A 10,760-nucleotide genomic window follows, 5' to 3' on the forward strand; every position below is an offset into this window, starting at 1 on the left:
TAATTATTTTACTTCGTAAACCTTTTTTTAGATATGATATTTTTATGCAAAAAAAGTCTTAACTGCGTAGATTTGGTAAAGTTTAGATTGCGTTTGATTCTAGTGGAATCTCACCTTCATAGGATTTCACATATTAAATGTACCTAGCCCCTGCGGGATAACCCAAACTAATAAATTAAACTCTATTCTAACCTAAAAAAAAATTAAGTGGATACACGTTCACACTTACTGTAGAATGTACCATGTAGATAAGCAGTTTAGACAATCTAAATACTCTTTACAGCCTGCGTCATTAAATTCTATACTGCGTTGATCTTTTAAATCTAGACTATTCAGATACTGTAGAGTCTAGACTGTGTAAATACTGTAAAGTTTAGACTGCGTGGATATTGTAAAGTCTAGACTGTGTAGATACTGTAGATTCTAGGCTGTGTAGATAGTGTAAAAAAATAAAATGAAGATATTAGTATAGAATAAATGTATTTTCTTCACATCGTAGTTGTCAACTTATAGGAAAATGAAAGATGCTAGGATTAACTCCTGTTTTTTGGCCCCTAAAAGATTAGGAATGAATTATGTATTATTTATTTTTCTCAAAAGTTGCCTACGTAGTTGCATTATCAGATATACAATATACATGTTTTTTTTATTTGATTTCAATTCAACGGAGCAATACTTCCAAAAAAGTTATTTTCGAAGCTGTTTTTGCATGATTAGAGCATATTATATACTAAACAGGCCGCCTGTTCCAGACCAGATTAAAACTTAAATCATTTTATTGTGGTTTACAACTTCTAACTTCTTTAGCAGCTGTGTGTCAGCCGCCAGCCGCCTTTAAGCCTCAGGGAAATCAACCTTATACAATTTTTAAAATCTGCTGGAAGTCTAAAAGCGACCCAAATATGGCATTCCATCTTTTTTAAAATCATTTTCACAGCATCCAACAAGTTTAAATTAAATTCGGCTGACCATAAAATTGTTGTTCATATGATTTATAGGAATAAAACAATTAAATTTATACATCTACCAAAAATGTACCTTTTTTAATATGATAAATCTATGAATATATTATAGTCAATTGTTATGTGTAAAATGTAAATATATAATTAAATTGAATATCAGCACTTTTTGATGTGCGTTTCATGTCTATTAATAATCACAATCCCAAGAAAAATCGCCCCGAGAAGAAATTACCCCCTCCCCCACCCCCCAAAAAATTAAATTTCTTTACTGTTTCCTATTAAAACTAAATTAAAGGTTGGGTGGTTAAATCCTCCTCCCCCCTTTTCCTTAAGTGGCCCTAGAAGCCTCTAGGGGCATAGTTGGTAGTATCCCGATAAACAACTAATACTTTTGTAAACATCAAGATAAATCTGAATCTTTGCTCTGTGCATTATTATTTTTAGAAATATGTAATTATCCTAAATATGTCTAAATAATCCTTAAATTTAAATAATAATTTATATTCATTTTATAAAGCTTGATATTACTTTGCTATCAAAGGACATGATTGTCTCATAAATCACCCCTTTGCATTCTAATTATTCTTTACTCCATCAATCAATCAAAAAAGCAAATATATTGCTCTGTGTATAGATAAAATTATTTTGTATATAAAGTCTGATTGTCAACTGTATAATTATCAATCTATTAAGAGAAGATATATCACTAACACAAGGTAAAAATTTCTTTGATAGTAATATTAAGGATTACAATCATAAAAAGATTATATTTAAAAGTAAATTGAAGTTAGTTTAACAGGCATAGGACAATGGACAAAATATCATGAAAAATAATTTCTAAGCTGTTAAAGGTAAAACTGTAAAATTTAATGTTTTGGGTGGAAGATTCATTTTAAGTCCATTGCCCTCTCTCTCTGCGTGTACAATAGGGCCATCTAGTGAATAACATTTTCTCTTTTTTGATCCTGAATAATTATTCTTAGTGTTGTGTTAGAGCTGTCTGTAAGTGCAGTCAATAATTTTTTTTGGGTGGAAAATGGTTGCAGCTACTTTAAAAAAGGTAGTTAAAAAATGATTAGTTTATGAAAAAGTAATTTTATGGTAAAAGGTCCATCTAAATCACATTTGTTACTTGTTTGTAGTTCAAAAATTTTCTTAGAGTGACATTTTCATTTCGAAGACGACATTATTATATTTATAATATACGCAGCATTTATAACAACTTTAAAATCATCGTTACGTGACAACCAGTGGACGGATTTTTGATTGGTCAACGGATTTGAATTTATTACGACCAGGACTATTTTTTTGCCACCTTGGCCGACTAAATCGGCCAAGAAATAACCGGCTACGGTATTTTTAAATTTTACTTCTATTTTATGCAATTATTATCATGTCTACAACTTTAAAAACATCGTTACGCGACAACCAGTGGACGGATTTTAGATTGGTCAACGGATTTGAATTTATTACGACCAGGACTATTTTTTTGCCACCTTGGCCGACTAAATCGGCCAAGGAATAACCGGCTACGGTATTTTTAAACTTTACTTCTATTTTATGCAATTATTATCATGTCTACAACTTTAAAATCACCGTTACGCGACAACCAGTGGACGGATTTTAGATTGGTCAACGGATTTAAATTTATTACGACCAGGACTATTTTTTTGCCACCTTGGCCGACTAAATCGGCCAAGGAATAACCGGCTACGGTATTTTTAAATTTTACTTCTATTTTATGCAATTATTATCATGTCTACAACTTTAAAATCACCGTTACGCGACAACCAGTAGACGGATTTTAGATTGGTCAACGGATTTGAATTTATTACGACCAGGACTATTTTTTTGCCACCTTGGCCGACTAAATCGGCCAAGGAATAACCGGCTACGGTATTTTTAAATTTTACTTCTATTTTATGCAATTATTATCATGTCTACAACTTTAAAAACATCGTTACGCGACAACCAGTGGACGGATTTTAGATTGGTCAACGGATTTGAATTTATTACGACCAGGACTATTTTTTTGCCACCTTAGACGACTAAATCGGCTGAGGAATAGCCGAATACGATATTTTTAAACTTAACATGAAGAAAATTTGGGCCGATTATGTTCATCGGCCGAATCCGGCCGAAGTCGGCCGATTTCCGGCCGGCCGATAACGAAAACAGCTTGCTAATACTGTTCCAATTTGGTTACACTTTTAAGGGAAGGTTTATAAATGTCTTAGGGTTGGTTTTAGGCTTTGTTCCTGACCTCCATCAGACTCCCCAATAGGATAAGGATCAAACAACTAATATTCTAATATTATAGCTTCTAAAATCCTTATTTCTGAACCGATTTTTAAAAAATAAAGGTCTAGCAGCACAGTTATGGGACCTGGAAAACGATTAAAGCAATCGTTATATGCGTGGATTGAATCATAACAAAGATATTAAAAACCGCATGAAGATTTAGGGTTAGCAGAGTTATAAAATTAAAAAAAAAATTTAGCTCAAGGATATAAACTTTTCAGATAATTGGCAATTAAAATCCTTATTTGTATCATAAAAGGTAATAGCTGCACAATCATTCCAAATGTTATAGCCATTTTAGAGAATATTGACTGCACTTACCAGTGTCTAGTGACTAAAATTTGAACTATTTAGATGCTGAAGAATCTGATTGCTGTACTTGTTGTTCTCTCAGTTGTACTTATGTGCACAGAAGCTGCTTCTTTTGAAGCTGTTGCTGAAACAAGCAACAGATTTTTCTTCTTTGCCATTGCCAAGGCCAGATGCTACAACACTTGTGTAAGTATAATTAATTCAATAATCTAATGTAATTAATTCATAGCTGCTCCTCTAGGGCGTTTTCACAGGAATGCTTAAGGGGGTAGACAGGGAGGGGGGGGGGGGTTAAATTGTATTTCCAACCCCAAACTTGTTGTACCTTCAATGTTTTATGAAAGTCATTTTTTTCTGATACTTTTGTAATAATTGACTAAATATGCAATAAATAGGATGAATATGCTTTGAATTTGTATATTTATATATTTTAGGCTGCTGTTAGCTTTGCATCCACCACTAGCTGTACTCTTATCTTCTCAACTCTTCCTTGCAATGTTCTCTTCCCATTTGCTGGTTAATACAGGTAGGCATCATCTAGTCTAGCAATAATAACTTTAGTTTTAGGCAAGCTAGCAACCATATCATAACTTTTATGTAGATCAGGTTAATTTTTGTCTCCAAAACAACTCTTTTTACCTTTAAAAGTTATGTTATTTTTAATTTTCACTTTACAATATAAATAAAACTTTTAATTTAGTTACTTAATTAATCTTACTAATGTAAAATTTCAAAATACAATATGAATTTTAACTAGTTTTGTTATCATAAGTTTTTATTTTATAATTATACCTAAGAAAAAGATGACAACCTTGTTTATGGAAATGAAATGGATTGATGAAAGAAAATATTTTAAACTTACTTATTTTAATGAAAAACTATGAAAAAAATATAAATTTGAACATAACTCTAGTTTAATTTTCTTATTTTGAATGAGTATATAAAAATAATTAGCAATTTTTTGGACTTTGTTAATTATACTAGTGCCCATAGTTTCATAACCACGTTATCTTATTTATTGACTCAAAAACTTTTGGTATTTTATCTGAATTTTGATTAATTATTTTAAAACTAGTAGTCTCCAAACCTTGAAACCAATAATTTTAATCTACAAAAGGGTCACTCTAAGTCTATTCTCATTGGGGATGTATATCAATTTATCATCATTGTTTTTTTCCCTTTATATTAATTGCCTGAAATAATTTAAAGAGAGTCTGAACAACTGATCTAGTTTCCTAATAGGTAAATTAGGACGGATAGCTCTTTTCGTTAATTTAGGCATGTTAGAATTGTCCTATCGATTTCAAACTTTGCATGATGATTCCTATAGGAGTTAGGTACGATTTAGAAAGCAAGCAACTCTATAATCGTTACCAGAAAGCCCATACGTCCATTTTAAACATGTTGCTTTTATATCTTTTTTAACATCAAATTTTTATGTGATGAAATTATCCTATTGGTCTGATTTTTGGAATACTGATTCCTGGGACAACAAAGTACATTGTTATAAGCGAAGCATCTCTATAATAAAGTCCTAAAGATGTAAGTATATCCTTAAACAATATCCTATATTTAAGCAGTTTTTCAGCATATTTACTTACTATTTTGTTTCGTTTGAAGTTTATAAATTTATATTCTGATTATTCAGTTCTGACACTATGTTCGTTGGACATACCGTTTCAGAGCTTCGCTTTTATGGATGTTGTCATCCTTGTTCATGAATCAATTGTTCATTTAATAATGTATTAGGCTCTATTTATCAGAGAAAACTTTACATTTGTGTAAACACTAGTTTTTGCATAGATCATTCAATACAATATCCAACACTATTCCCTGGAAAGAAACTTTGAATTTTATGAAAACAACGAAAAAATTTCCTAGAGTTGAAATATTTTGAAAATTCCCATGATGTATGTAAATTCACTTAATACGTAGTTTTGCCTATCTGTCTGTTTGTGATGCTATAGAAGATTTTTTTATTATTACAAGAATAAAATTATTTAAAAAACTACTATTTTGCAGTGTTCATGATAAAATTTCCTGGTATAGAAAAGCTCCAAAAATCTATCAACTTTAAATGGGACTAACAGCTATTTGGCAGCTAGCAGAATTTAAAGTTCCTAGATTTTTGGAGATAATCGTTACCAGGAACATTTTATTGTGAAAAGTAACAAAAACAAGCTTAGGATCTTTTTGTAGTTTGAAACCCAAGTGTCAGGTAGATGTATTATAAAATGTACAATATTTTACTATAAAAGAAGAAATATAATAGTAAAGTTTATCATTCAAAGAAGGATATCCAAGAAACAAAATCATGGTGAGAAAATTTTACTTTCAATAAATATCTAACTTAAAGAATGGTTCTTTCTTTTAGAAGCAAATTATCTTATCTTAATTGAGATTTTTTATTACTTCATAAGTTTTTCTATCAACTTGTATATTTATAATTAATCTATTATCTTGTATTTGAATAGATGAATAAACATAGTTCTGATTATGTTTCTTTGTATCAGAGCTGTCTAACGGCAAATATTCCAATTCACTTAAGTTTACTTTGGTACCAAATATTAAAACTATTTATAGATGATTACAAATCTGCAACAAAGCTAATTAGTGGCTAATAAACCATCTAATGGCAATTATAATTATCTATTAAATAATATTTGAACTATTTAGATGCTGAAGCACTTGATTGCTGCTCTTTTTGACCTCTTAGTTGTACACTGGAGATACCTAGTGACTAATATTTTAAATATTTAGATTTTAAAGAGACTTTTAGCTGCCCTTCTTGTCCTGTCAGTTTTATTTTATACACTGGAGCTACCTAGTAACTGAAATTTGAACTGTGTACATTGTACATATTGAAGAATCTGATTGTTGTTCTTGTTATGCTTTCAGTTTTACTTCAGTGCACTAGAGCCATCTAGTGACTAATATTTGAACTATAAAAATGTTAAATAATGATTGTTGTTCTTGCTTTGCTGTTATTTTTATTTAAAAAATACTATAGATACCTGGTGACTAATATTTGAACTATTTAGATGTTGAAGAACTTGCTTGTTGCTCTTGTTGTCCTCTCAGTTGTACTTATGTACACTGAAGCAGCTGCGGTTGATGCTCCTGAGCCAAGCAATAGATTCTTCTTCTTTGCTCTTGCCAAGGCTAGATGCTTCACTACTTGCGTAAGTTAAATATGTTTTTTCTTGCCCCCAGCTTTTTAACTTTTTCTTTTTAAAACTTCAATTAAAAGTTGTTGGGTCGACTTCCCTCTCCCCCTTCCCCTTCTCCTGGGACGTATCAGCTAGTATACCATAAAGTAATATACAATCTAAAAGGCCCTGAAGTAATTCATTTATAAATATTTTTTCCTAGTCTGCCGTTGCCTTCGCCTCCACCACCAGCTGTACCCTGATCTTCTCCACTCTGCCCTGCAACATCCTCTTCCCTGTCAATGCACTCCTGGCCGGACGCTGAATGATGACCCGCAATTTGACCATTTGAACAAAGTTCATCAGAGAAATCAAATGGCAATTGTATATTTTTTTAATTTATGCTTTCAACCTTTTTTTGAAATTCTAATATAAATATTAATAAATATTTTTGTTTAAATTCTGCCAATTCATTTCTAAAAAGATTCTCTCTAAACATGGTATGTCCTTTACTTTGTAACTGCATTTAAAGAGCTGTTTTAAACTAACTTGGTCGTTTCCTACCTCAATGTTATCAATTGCAGCATGTTTGCAAAGTTTGCGGCATTTTTCATTTGATTTATTTCATAAAAAATCTTTTTCTATTCTTATAATAAAGTAACAGGATCTGCGTCTGTCTTTCTTACCCCCCCCCCCCCCCCCACTCCAAGAAAAAGAAATGAAAATTTGCTTTTATTTCTGGAGGTTCCGATTTTAATTACAAATAATGAAAGGTGCAGTTGTTAGGGACACATAACATAAATTAATTATGGGCAAATATGAATCAAGATAGCTTTAGAAGATAATCTTCTATGAATCAAAATCATAATTTTGGTATGATACAATTGTTCTATTTGAACCCGGGTGCCAAAATAGGCCAAAATTATTAGAATTTATAATTTGTTGAAGAGTTTATCTATAATACAAAGTGGATTGATGTCTGTCCGTCTGTACATCCGTCCGTCCGTTCATTAAGATCTAGGTAACCACGGAACCAATCGGATTTTACTCAGGAATATACCTACTTGTCCTGTTGTGGTTTTAGGTTTTTTTTTGGGAGGGGTGTTGGGACACTCCCAACCCCTCAAAAAACAAAAAAAAAACCCCTATTTTCTTTTTAAAAAAGAATTTTTAAGAATTTTGCAAATTTGCTTTTTTTCGCAAAAATTTGCGATTCATTCGAAGCCGCTGGTACAAGTTTGTCCAAGCTTTTTTATTTTGGGGGGTTAAAATTTGTTTTAGGGGGGGGGGGGTAATTTGTTTTGGAGGGGTGTGGGGTGGGGTGAGGTGCACAGCGCGCCACAAATTTATTTTACCCCAAACGTAAAATTTGCTTTGTTGGGGGGGGGGGGGGGGGAATTACCCTCTTGAAATCTGTTGACAGGGGTAATTTTTTTTACCCCCAAAAAAATTTTCCTCCGGGTTAAAATTTTTAGGGGGGGTAATTTAATAATGTAAAAAGGTACCTATCAAATAATCAAATAATGAAGAACTATTAAATATTTACTAATAAAAACGTGCGAGAAACGCAGTAAAAGTTTTTTTTTTATTTTATTGGGGGGGGGGGGGGGGTTATTTACCGCCAAAAATTTGCTGGAGTTGCCTTCGGCACCCCCAAGGGGTAAAATGAATTTTTTTTTTTTTTTTTTGGGGGGGGGGGGTAATCACCCCTTGGACGTCCTCGCGCTGGTATATTGTATATTATGACAATTTTACTTTACCTCTTTTAAACCTTTACCTAATAAAGTGACACTTCAAATGTTTTTTTTTATATTTAAAATATCAGATCTACTGCATTTCACGGTAAAATATTCCTGGTAACGAATATTGTCAAAAATCTATGAATTTCAAAAGCTGCAAGCTGCCAAATGGCTGAACGTACAGATTATACCCGCACACCATTTTAAGCGGTATAAAAGGCCTACAAATAATCTGGAATAGCCAAGATCCAATGATGCACAGGGAAAGCTTCACTGAAGAAAAAACGCGTAAAATAGGCCTTTTTGCGCATTTCTCTGAACTGCGAGATAATTATGCATTATTGATTTATCGCTATTTCAGATTATCTGTAGGCCTTCTTATTCCGCTTATATCAGTGTGCGGGCATGATCTGTACGTTTAGCCGTTTGGCTGCTAGCAGCCTTTAAAAGTCATAGATTTTTGGCAATATTCCTTACCAGGAATATTTTACCGTGAACTGCAGTAGATCCAAAATATCTAATTTCATAAACATTTTGTTTACTTTAAGATCAGCTGTTTAAAACGAAGATTTTTTTATAATTATAGTCGGTCCGTGTTAGAATTGTCCTATCGATTTCAAACTTTGCATAATAATATTCTGTAGTAGTTAGGTACGATTTAGAAAAAGTAACAACTCTATAATTGTTACCAGAATGTCCGTCCGTCCATTTTAAACATTACCGTTTCAGAGCTTCGCTTTTATTTTTTATTCATGTTTCTACGACATTTTTTGACATTTTTGGCGATTTCTCTAGAGAGGGTGGTGGTACTCTCCACCAAAATAGTTATAAAGCTTCCCAGGCCCTACCCTGTAAAGGAAAACCATATTGGTTCATCGGTTGGCGAGATCCTTCGGTACAGACAGATAGACATCCTTTATAGACATCCTATTATTAGGATTCCAAAAGAATGAGTTGATAAGTGTGGTTTTGTTTAATCCTAATTACCAGGGAGGGAGGGGACAATGAGCTGCTTATTTCATTAATCCCCAAAGTTTTATAATAATGTTTTTTTTTATTTGTTGGCTCAACAAATTTGGGGACTATTATTCAATTTTTATTGGTTTGTTCATTAAGTTGAGTGTCAAAACATTTCAACCACTAATTGTAATTTTTGCATATCCTCATCGGGGGGAGAAGGGGAATTTGTTTTAGGGGGTTAAAATCGCACCCCTCCCCCCCTACTCCAAAATTTATACCCCTGGGGTAATGAATAGAATAATGATTATATATCAAAAAGATGTCAAAAAGTTAAAAATGGTTTAAAACGATGTATGGACATTCTGGTAATGATCATAGAGTTCCTTGGCTTTTAAAATTATACCTAACTGTTACAGGAATCGTCATCTGAAGTTTAAAATTGATAGGACAATTATAATATGCCTAAATTAACAAAAAGGGCATAATGCACGAATGTAAATACCTAAATTATAGAAAGCGTAGTTTTTAAAGGACGCCTGCAAGAAATACCACAAGTAGACCCAATACCCCAAATTTGAAGCCTTTAGCTTCAATAACAAAAAAGTTCTAGGCATTTCAAAATAGCATTTTATGTTCAATGAAAATTTTGAAAGATTTCCAATGCTTATAAAAGAAAACACAAAATTAAATTACTTCGCCTAGACACAAAATTATGACTTTATCTTTGTCAGAAACTTGCCGGTAACTGATTATATTTTTAAAAGCGAAGCTTTTCTATAATTAGGGTCGGTCCGTCCATACGTCCGTAATGGATAGCTTTTTTCATTAATTTAGGCATGTTAGAATTGTCCTACCGATTACAAATTTTGCATTGTGATTCCTTTAATAGTTAGGTACGATTTAGAAAGCATAGCAACTCTATAATCGTCACCAAAGTGTCCATACCTCCATTTTAAACATGTTGATTTTTTAACTTTTTTAACAACAAAATTTTATGTGATCTAATTATCCGATTGATCTGATTTTTGGTATATTGATTCCTGGGACAACAAAGTATAATGTAATAAGCGAAACAACTCTAAAAATCAAGTCCTAAAAATGTCCATAAACATTATCTTGAATCAAGAAGTTTTTCAACAAATTTACTTACAATTTTGCTTTGACTCTTATACATTTATATTATGATTATTCAGTTCTGACACTATACAAGTGTTAATGTCCGTTTGTCCTATTGTTTCAGTGCTTCGCTTTTATGGATGTTGTCATCCTTGTGACAATAAAAACACCACATCTCATAGTCAATATCAGTGAAAAAAATTCGATTTAAATTGCATTTT

The 10,760-nt window shown here is 32.1% G+C and overlaps 2 long non-coding RNA genes across 2 annotated transcripts; both read left to right on the forward strand.

The window, feature by feature from the left end:
• Positions 1-1,566: 1,566 nt before the first annotated feature.
• LOC145319440 (uncharacterized) lies at positions 1,567-4,110 on the forward strand. Its single transcript, XR_013879847.1, has 3 exons — positions 1,567-1,678; positions 3,618-3,761; positions 4,010-4,110. It is a non-coding gene; the product is annotated as an uncharacterized LOC145319440 (long non-coding RNA).
• Positions 4,111-5,828: 1,718 nt separating this feature from the next.
• LOC145319441 (uncharacterized) lies at positions 5,829-7,184 on the forward strand. Its single transcript, XR_013879848.1, has 3 exons — positions 5,829-5,892; positions 6,617-6,757; positions 6,948-7,184. It is a non-coding gene; the product is annotated as an uncharacterized LOC145319441 (long non-coding RNA).
• Positions 7,185-10,760: the final 3,576 nt, after the last annotated feature.

This window comes from Acartia tonsa, chromosome 5 (assembly GCF_053477335.1).
Source record: "Acartia tonsa isolate MP-2025a chromosome 5, ASM5347733v1, whole genome shotgun sequence".
In the NCBI taxonomy this organism is placed as follows: Eukaryota; Metazoa; Arthropoda; class Copepoda; order Calanoida; family Acartiidae; genus Acartia; species Acartia tonsa.